We start from the raw sequence: 11,339 nt of genomic DNA, 5'->3' as shown, positions 1-11,339 counted from the left end.
AATCCTATGAATACAATAATTAACAAAGAACAATACATTACCAAGCCTCATCCATAACACATCGTATCATAACAACTATCATTTCCCTTGGGTAGTTGGCACGGGAACAAAAATAAATACTTGGTAAAAGATCTCATCTAAGATACATAGAACATAACAGACCATAGCCTTATACTCTACCCTCGAGGTAGGTAACACGTGAGAAAATTTATAATTTTGTATGATTTCCTATAAAGAAAATGATGTGGAGTATAGGCGCTCACAATATCCTGTGGCTCATCGCAATATTTTGCGGTTCACTACCTTACTCAAACACCCTGCAAAGTATAGGCATATCAGCCTAATCCAGAACACAATGATGCATAACAGAGTATAGTCTACTGCGGTCTCATTGAAGTACACCAACTAACATACTCTAAGTGTAGTCAACCACGATCTCGTTATGGTGCACCAACTAACCCCACTCAAGCATTCAAAATTATCATAAAACAAAACATACATCACTCTCTATCATGACTAACTCAAACATCAGACTACGCATATCAATAGGCTCGTGCATGCTCAAATCCAGCACGTGTCCTCTCACGGTCTCGTACGTGTGTCAACGTGTAACTTGCACTTCGTGTTTGCGATCAAACATGCATGGAAAGAATCATCATATACAAAATAGCTCAAATCTGTCGACTGACATAACCCATTGGTCGACCGGCAGTGACAAACATGCACACACAAATCAGCTTTGATCAATCGACCGATTACCTAGGTCGGTCGACCGACCAGAGGAAACTCTCTAGTTTCCTACAGACTAATCGGTCGACCAATTTCTTTGATCAGTCGACCGATACTAGTGACAAATTAAAAATTTATAGGCTTTTCTCTATCATGAACATCATGAACAAAAATCAAAATTTCTCAAAAGAACTTATGTAGAAAGGTTAATTTAGTGTAATTAGGGTTTAATTTGCTATATGAAATCACAAATATAAAAATTTGGGGAATTCTAAAAACCCTAACATGTTTATGTTTGAAAATCATCATGAAAACAAAGAACTTTAACAAAATCTCGCGTTAGATCTATTTCAAATCTTAAACCCAAATCAAAGAAATCGGTTTCATAACTTTTAAAATGAGAAAGATTAAATCTTTACGTCATACGGATAAAAAGGGGTGATCTTTACATATAAAATAAGTTTTAAAATCCAATAAAAACCAAGAAAACGGAATGGGTTTGGAGGAGATGAAACTCGCCTCAAAAATTTCGTGCTGAGCTCCCACACACGCGAAGAACTCGATCCTCCCTTACAGAAAACCGCATATCTCGCCCTCTCTTGGTCTTTTTGCTTCTCAAAACTCTCCAAAGACTCAAACTAATGAATTAGGGTTTTGAGAGGGTGGCTATTGCTTAGGACGTGAGATATGAAGAATAAAAGAGGAAAATTTTGGGTATATATGTATATATACATGTACAAAACAGACCCGACCCGAAACCAAACCAAAACCATCAACTATCCATCGGTCGACCGTTTGGTAGGGTCGATCGATCGACCAGTGTCCATCGGTCGACCGATTTCTAGAGTTGGTCGACCGACTAGTGCACTGATGCAGACTAACAGATTTTATGAACACACATATTTATGCACCATATAGATTTTTATGTACTTAATTGATCTCAAATCGATTACAATCATGTTTATTCATCCAAGAATAATATCAATCATAATAAAACTATTTAATATTATTTACCATAATATTTTTAAAATTATGGGGTTTTACATTTACCCCTCCTTAAAGAGAATTTCGTCCCTAAAATTCAACAACTATAAATCACAAAACATGTTCCATATACGTAATATTTACACTTAACATCTAGAATGTGAATATTCCCACTTAACCTCTAATTAAATAAAACTAGTACGTCGGACAAAAAATCCAAACAAGGAACCTGCCATGTATATACCATATGTTCCGAATGATTAGGTGTTAAGTGTTAATACCTACATTCCAGCGTGAAATGTAAAAATGCGGCTATATAGATAAAATGAACACAAACAATATTATAGTTAACAATATACCTACTCGAACAGTTATGGGTAATCGCAACGCATATCCTCCTCGTGCTCCCAGGAAGCTTCTTCAGCTCCTTTCCTGTGTCACTGCACTTTAACTAATGGGATCACTTTATTCCGAAGTTTCTTGTCCTCTCTAGCAAGAATGTGAAATGGTATCTTAATTGTAGTCAAATCCGTCTGAAGTTCTAAATCTGACACATCAAGCAGTATCTGCTACTCCTCATCGCGTAAGTTCTTCTTGAGCATCGAGACATGAAAGACATCATATACACCCGACATCGATGCTAGAAGATCTAGTCGGTACGAGATGGCTCCAACACAATCAATAATCCTGAACGGACCAATATATCTTGGGGCAAGCTTTTCCTATTTGTCGAACTATTTGACACCCTTCATTGGTGATACTATTAATAAAATATAGTCTCCAACCTAAAATTCTAAAGGTCATCGTCTCTGATCTACATAACTCTTCTGCCGACTCTGGGCTGTAAGAATACACTCTCAAATCAATGCTACCTTCTCTGTAGTTTATCTCACAAGATCTGATCCAAACAGTAAGCTATCCTCTGGCTCTGTCCAACAAATTGGGGATCTACAGGGCCTCTCATACAATGCTTCATAAGGAGCCATACCTATGGTCGATTGATAACTATTATTATAGGCAAACTCAATTAATGGTATGTGATCTTTCCAACTGCCTTGGAAATCTAATACACATGCCCGAAGCATGTCTTCTAATATCTGATTGACTCTCTCCATTTGACTATCTGTCTGTAGGTGAAAAATACTACTATATGCTAGCTGGTTGCCGAAAGAATTTTGGAAGCTCTTTAAGAAATGTGATGTGAATACTGAGCCAAGATCCGATACAATCGTATCTGGAACTCTATGCAATCTCACAATCTCCTAAATAAAAATTCTTACATAAATATCCAATGTATGAGTTGTCTTAACTAGCAAGAAGTGTGCCGACTTCGTCAATCGATCGACAATCACCCGAATGGAATCATTCCCTTTTGCTAAACCTCGGCAAACCCACAATGAAATCCATCAAAATATCTGCCCACTTCCTTTCAGGAATGGGTAAGGGCTGTAGGGTACCCGCGGGTCTCTGATGTTTTTTCTTCAATTGCTGACAGGTAAAGTATTTAGATACATACTCTGCAACATTCCTACGCATGCCGCTCCACCAAAAATATCTCTTCAAGTCTTTATACATCTTAGTTGTATCCGGATGTACCGTGTATCTGGTATGGTGAGACTCATCAAACAGATCATTCTTCAACTATAGATTATTTGGCGTTACTAAACGGCCTTTCATTCTAAGACCTCCATCTGATCCGATGGTCCAATCTGCCTTGGGCTCTTTTGGAAAAAATTTCCTTTCAGGTTTGAATCCAAGAATCCTCCAATTGAGCACTAAACACTCTATCAACCCATGATGGATGTACTACTAACACGCCCAAAAATGTACTACATCCACTAACCTCTGGCATGAAGTCAATCTGACTGAGGGTAAGAATATCTTTGTACAACGAACACCTCAAAGTTGCAAGCCTGTGACGATGCTTTTGCTCAAAGCATCCGCTACAACGTTTGCCTTCCCCGAATGATACTGAAGCACGAACTCGTAATCCTTGATGAATTCGACCCATCATCATTGCCTCTGGTTAGTTCCTTCTGAGAGAAGAGGTATTTCAGACTCTAATGGTCTATAGACAATTTGAATTGAACTCCATATAGGAAATGCCTCCACGTTTTAAGTGTGAAGACCACTGTCGCTAACTCCAAGTCATGAGTTGGATAATTCTGTTCATGAGTACTCAACTGCCATGAGATGTAAGCCACTACACTCTGAGTCTACATCAAAATGCATCCTAGTCCTAACAATGATGCGTCCGTGTAGACAACAAAGGTCTTGTCACTGCTCGGAATGATCAACACTGGTACGGTAGTCAACTTAGCCTTCAAAGTCTCAAAGGCTTTCTGATATTCTGCCCCCCAGACAAACTGAACACCCTTCTTTATAACGCGTGTCAGTGGAGTAACACTTTTAGAAAAATCCTGGATGAACTTTCTATAGTAGCCGGCAAGCACCAAGAAGCATGAATCTCTGTAACTATCTTCGATGGCTCCCAATCAAGAACTGCCTCAACTTTAGATGGATCAACTACAATACCCTCCTTGCTAATCACGTGGCCCAAAAATCTGACTTCTGAAAGCCAAAACTCATATTTGCTAAACTTCGCATACAACTTGTGCTCTCACAAAGTCTGCAATGCTAAACGAAGATGTTGTTCATGCTCAGCCTTTGACTTCAAGTAGATGAGCATGTCATTGATGAAAACAATCACGAACTGGTCCAAATACGCACAAAAAACCTGATTCATTAAATCCATGAATACTACGGGTGCATTAGTAAGCCCAAATAGAAAAATAAGGAATTCAAAGGACCCATACTGAGTCAAAAATGCGGTCTTGGGAATATCCATCTCACGTATGTGCAACTGGTGATAACCAGATCGAAGATCAATCTTTGAGAAATACTGTGCTCCCTACAACTGGTCCAATGAGTCATCAATCCTCAGTAATGGTTACCTATTTCGAATGGTGACCTTATTCAACTCACGATAATTAATGCACAAACGAAGGCTGTCGTCCTTCTTCTTTATGAAAAGGACCGATGCTCCCCACGGAGAATGGCTACGGTGAATAAATCCTTGAGAAATGAGCTCCTCTAACTGAGTCTGTAACTCCTTCATCTCAGTAGATGTCATACGATAAGATATACGGTATATCGGTGTTGTGCTCGGCTACAACTCTATGTAGAACTAAACATCTCTCACTGGAGGCAACCCAAGTATGTCTTGAAAGACGTTCTGTGTAAAACCCTAAAAATTTGAATATTTATAATAAATAATAATAAATATGTTATATTATGAAAATAATAATATTTATTAATGTTTAAGTATGCTAGGAATTGATTTGAGATCAATTCAATGTATATATGTGATATAGAAGTGATATCATGCACACGTGCATGGGTCTGAATCTGGAAAAAACGATCAGTTAAAAGTATATATATTTTACACACCAAAGTAGTTAGAATCTAGAAAAACTTAAAAGACCAAAGTTGTAGATATCTTCAAGAGCTTTCCAACAAATCTTATACACCTCATTCTGAGGTCGGATGTGAAAGTTATGACCAAAATACTGAAGCTTGTTTTCCTAGTCAGATTAGGTTTTCTGGTTCGGGTCAAACAGTTTTGTTTCAGGTTTTTTCCTATAAATACCTATGTTTTACAAAAAAATCTTCTCTTTTATCATATCTATAAACCCTAGCAGCCACCCTCTCCCCTCAAAAACCCTAGATTTTTTTCTTATGAATTTTGAGAGCTTTGTGAAGCACCATACCGACACGAGGGCGGGATCTTCGACGTGTGATAAGGGAGAACGGGTTGTTTGTGCTCGTGGATTACTTGTTGTTTATTTCAGAGACTTAGAATGATGTTTGAGACAAGATTATCTGTATCCAAACCTATCATCATAGTTAAATAACTAGTTTAGATGTTTAATATGTGTTTTCATGTTTGAATCTTAACTTGTGATGTTAAAAATCAGATTATTATTATTATTTTGATGTTGAAACTTAAACAAATGCTAGATTAGTAATTTTTTTTTACTGTTTATAATAGTATCAGGATCATGATCATTAGGGTTATTCATAATTTTATTTATATTTGAGAAATTTAAGAGATGTACTAAATATATATTTTTCTACAGAAAACTGCAGTACTTGTATAATCTTTAACTGAGATTTTAAGATAGAAAATAAACTCCAAATTTAAGAAAACTAGTTCCAAATGAAATCTATAGGTATTTAGTTTCTAAAAACAGAAAGTCATTCTTAAAAAGAGCTTGTATCGAGAAAGATATGTTATTTTTATTAATAACATGTCCTGCAGAAAAACTGTTACACATATATAATGTTTAACTGGAGATTTGGGATAACAAACGAACTCTAAACTGAACCAAACTTATACCAATTGAAAGATGTGTGAATATAGTTTTTAAAACATAAAACCATTTCTAAAAATAGTTTTTCTAGATAAAGATATACTCGTTTTACTAACAGAAGTCCCAACTGTTTTTCCTGCTTGTTTTGTGAAGCTGTGTTGCACTATTCTGAGATGTGTTCGCGGAGTTTTGAGACGCTTGATGTTACACGTATAATCATGAATATGTCATGTTACGTATTTGAGAATCCTAAGAGGATTATGATGAGTTTTGATTTGATCATATTCGAAATTAAATATCGTTCATACACATGTTGGATGTCGTTGATGAGCATATCTCAATACTATATGGGATAGTATGTCGACATATCAGATATATACAGTTTATACATAAGGTGAATATCGTTAATGACCTCAGCTCAGTACTATATGAGATAGTGCGTTGATATGCTAGATTTATACAGTTTATACATATGTCGGATATCATTAATGGGCTCAGCTCAGTACTATATGAGATAGTGCATCGATATGCTAGATTTATACCGTTTATACACATGTCAGATATCATTAATGGGCTCAGCTTAGTACTATATAAGATAGTGTGTCGATATGCTAGATTTATACAGTTTATACATGTGATGGATATCGTTGATGAGCTCAGTACTATATGGAGTAGTGCGTCGATATTCCATTTATACATGCCATTGAGTCGGGTTTGGATGCTTTGTCTAGCATTCTGTTCTGCACGAGGGTGCGATGAGACTTGTGATCCGTCTACTAGGATACCTATATAGTAGGTCGTCTCGCACTCATGTTACGTACTGAGATCGCGATGAGACTAATGAGCCATGTACATTGCTGTAGGATACCTACAGGGTAGCCCATGTTGCATGATAATGCGATAAAATTAAAATCTTGCAAAGAGTTAAAATGAAACGATTATATGATAGACTGGGTTTTAGTGGATACCAAAAGTGTTATGTCATATATATATATATATATATATATATATATATATATATATATATATATATATATATATATATATATATATATATATATATATATATATATATATATATATATATATATATATATATATATATATATATATATATATATATATATATATATATATATATATATATATATATATATATATATATATATATATATATATATATATATATATATATATATATATATATATATATATATATATATATATATATATATATATATATATATATATATATATATATATATATATATATATATATATATATGGAGAGGTTCAAATACAAACCTCACTATCCTAAAAACTAAAAACCTCTCCTCTCCATTGGATCTAGATTCATCCAATGGCTGAGATTAAAGCTGCATAAGGGTAATAAGGTAAAATAAACAGCCCACTAAAGAGAGGTAATTAATGCTACTCCATTTCCCAAAAGCTTGAACCACTAAAAACCAATCCTCTCACGTTCTCCTCTCTCTCTCCTTCATTTCCCAAAAGCTTGAACCAGCCCTCTCTCTCTTCCTCTCTCTCACCATCAAACAACCAGATCCGAGCTCCTCCACCCCCTGCCACCTCGCCATCATCCACCTCCGACGACGCCAACGCCGAACCCGTAGATCCGCTCCGTCAACCCTCCAAGGTTCGCTCAACTCTCTCTCTGTCTTCAACATCTTGTAAAAGGTGAAATAGTTCACCTTTTAGTCTGAAAAGTTTTTTGTTTTTTGTTTTTTGAAGAAACCAGTTGAAAAACGAAGACACGCATAAGTGAATATAGATTCACTACAGTGAATCTCGATTCACAGCAGTGAATCTAGATTCAGTATTTCATGGTTTAAAATTTTATAGCTTGTTTTTTACCATAAGTTTCTTATTCTTTTTGTTTAAAATTTTATAGCTTGTTTTTTACCATAAGTTTCTTATTCTTCAATATAATCCAGATTCACTGGAGTATCCAGATTCACTCCAGCGAAAGCTTGGATGGTTAGGATGGTTTTTAATGAATTGTTGAAGAAATAAATGCATGTGCTGTAAGTTCGAAGAAATAAACGCATGAGTGAATCTAGATTCACTGCAGTGAATCCAGATTCAGTTATGTGAGGTGTTTGTTTTTTACCATAAAAATCGTAACTTTTTGCTGTAAAATGTGAAATCTTATCATGTTTTAAAATTTTATAGCTTGTTTTTTACCATAAGTTTCTTATTCTTTTTGTTTTTTATTTTTGCAGATTTGCTATTGTTTGATAACGAGTTTCAGTTCACTAAATCTGGATTCAATTCAGTGAATCTGGATTCACTCCAATGAATCGAGCTTCAATATAATCCAGATTCAATGGAGTGAATCCAGATTCACTGGAGTGAATCCAGATTCACTGGAGTGAATCCAGATTCCCTCCAGCGAAAGCTTGGATGGGAGGAGCTCGAATTTGGGTTGTTTGAAGGTGGCGAAGGAGATGGAGAGGAGGTTGACGGCGTCGGGTCTGAGGGAGCGTCTTCGGTTCGTCAGAGCGGCTTCGGTTCGTCGGAGGGAGCTCAGGGGCAGTGGAGTTGGAGGAGCTCGGTGAGGAGTTAGTGGTGTTTGTGGTGGTGAGAGAGAGGAAGAGAGAGGGGGCTGGTTCAAGCTTTTGGGAAATGGAGGAGAGAGAGAGAGAGGAGAACGTGAGAGGAAAGAGCTGCTGTGATTTTGGAGAGAGAGAGAGGACCAAGATACCTTACTCTTGTGAGTACATGAAATTATGTGTTGATGTCCATTATGGTATTTTATTTTCTAGTGATGTTTCTTTCCATAGTTCGGTATTGATATTTAGGTATCTACAGTCTGAGACATATGGTATATACATGAGGGTTTTCTTATTTGGATTATTTCGCTCGACGTACTACATCTCGTCTTTAAGATTTCTAAGTATTAATATCATTAGATACGAGGAAAATGATGTAGGTGGACTATGCTTAATAGATAGAGCATCCACTAGATCTAACAACCCTTTCCCTGGGGGACGGATGGAGGTGATCTTGCTTTAACGTTCTGGCACTCTTGTTGTTGTTCTTTTTCTTTTAAATTACTTTTTAGGTAATTTAGAGTTTCGAAGAGCCGCAGGGTGACGGAGTTCTGGCATAGTCGTCGTCGTATTATTTTACTTGTAGAGACTCCATTGTAGTTTGAGTTTTATCCAGACATTAGAGTTTTATTTTTATATTGTAAAGGAGGTGTGCCTTAGTACGATTTTTTTTAGTTGATTCATGTTGAGATATTTTTATTATTCAGATATCAGATGTATTATAGTTGAGACATGATTCTTTTTATTTCTAAGATATCTCTTCTATTTCATGTCTATTATATTTATTCTCTTTATTTTGCCTGTTTTGTACCTGTACTTCTATTTGGTTCCACTAGAGGATATTGCTGTAATTGGTAAAACGTGTTTATGCACAGTGTGAATGCACATCAAGTTTGACATCTCTGGTTTCACCTTGGACTGCAGCCTTGTGTGAACCCAGGGGCGTCACATCCTGATATTCGAAGACTATTCTGGTCTCGCACAAAATAGCACCCTGATCCCACAATGACACCTCCTCGATATATGCCAAAAATGACTCCACAAACTAGTTTCCCTGTGAGGTTGTCACAACCAACTCACTCCCATCGGATGCTCTCAAACTGAATATTTTGGTAAAATAGTCGATACTGACATGGTAGGAAGATAACCAATCTATACTAAGAATCACATCGAACTCAAACATGCACAATACGATCAAATCAACTACGAACTCAGACTCGTCTAGGCAGATAACACATCTCCTACAGATATTCTCTAATAGGGACACTTCACCTAAAGGAGTAGAATCTGACAAAAGAATGTCTAAAGGCTATGCCACTAGTTGAAGCCTATCCATAAAAACAAATGAGATAAAAGAATATGAAGCTCCTGAATCAAATAGGATACGGGCTGGGAAGGAGCTCACAAGGAACGTACCTTCCACTACGGCCTCGCTCGCATCATAGTCACGCGATATGACTGCATAAACTTGACCAGAAGTTGTTGTCTACTGTGCAAAGGCTCTGAAATGTATGGAACTATCTGTCCCTATAGTACCTCCTGAATAGGGTGCACCTGACCCTCTATCCTCGGAATTGCCGGTGGTGCCTCTAGTCTCGGCTACTGGCCCTAGCCTCGGTTTTATTGGATATCATGTCCCCAAGATATAATTTTGATGATAACAATTTATTCATTAAGTATATCACTATGAGTATGATTGTGCACTAACATATCAATGCAGATATCAACTTCAAATAAGTTCAAGATATGTGAACAAAAGTACAAGATGAGCTCAAGGCATATGAAGTAAAGAAGATGAAGTGCTTAAACATATACAATGTAAATTTTATATTTTATTTACTTAGAATTATTGTACAAGCCTTGATTACTCATAACACATACACACACATAGAGTTTAGAATACACTAACACATGCTTAGTGTGTTGGTTAACAATAGAAATCTCCTATGTTAACCATTAGAGTTTATAGTTAAAGAATGAGTCTCAAAATACTTCATTCATATCATTTTTACCTCTTAGTAGTCGACCAATAAGATTTATAGTCGACTACATGTATACTGTTTGAAATATTAAGTTTATGTTATTTGACAGTGTAGCCGACTATAGACAATAGTAGTCGACTACTCATGCCTTAGACTTAATTTTAAGTTTCTGTCAAATAACAGTGTAGTTGACTAATATACAGTGTAGTCGACTACTCATGACTTAGATAAATTTTCAAGTTTCTGTAAAAATACAGTGTAGTCGACTAATGACTATATGTAGTCGACTACTAAGATTAAATTCAATTTTCAATTTTCTGTCAAATTACAGTATAGTTGACTACTAGACAGTATAGTCGACTAACAAAAGTTGAATATGAATTCTAGACTTTCTGTATTTACAGAGTAGTCGACTAATGATCAGCGTAGTCAACTACTAAGAAAGAATCCTGACTTCACAAAGTCTGTTTGAACTCAGTGTAGTTGACTACTAGGAGTTATAGTCGACTATAGAGACAGTCTTTCTGACATTTCAAGTTTGAATTTGTGACTGTTTATAGTCATTTTTGATCCGTTAATTGGCTTAAAAAACTTATCTTTTCAATGGCTATAAATAGGTTAGAAGTTCATAAATTTGACCATTCATTCCTATCTATAAACTTTAACTTGTGCATTCTCAAGAAAATTCATATTTTTGCCTA

The sequence above is a fragment of the Asparagus officinalis genome, chromosome 2 (genome assembly GCF_001876935.1).
Source record: "Asparagus officinalis chromosome 2, Aspof.V1, whole genome shotgun sequence".
In the NCBI taxonomy this organism is placed as follows: domain Eukaryota; kingdom Viridiplantae; phylum Streptophyta; class Magnoliopsida; order Asparagales; family Asparagaceae; genus Asparagus; species Asparagus officinalis.
This window is presented reverse-complemented; position numbering follows the sequence as displayed.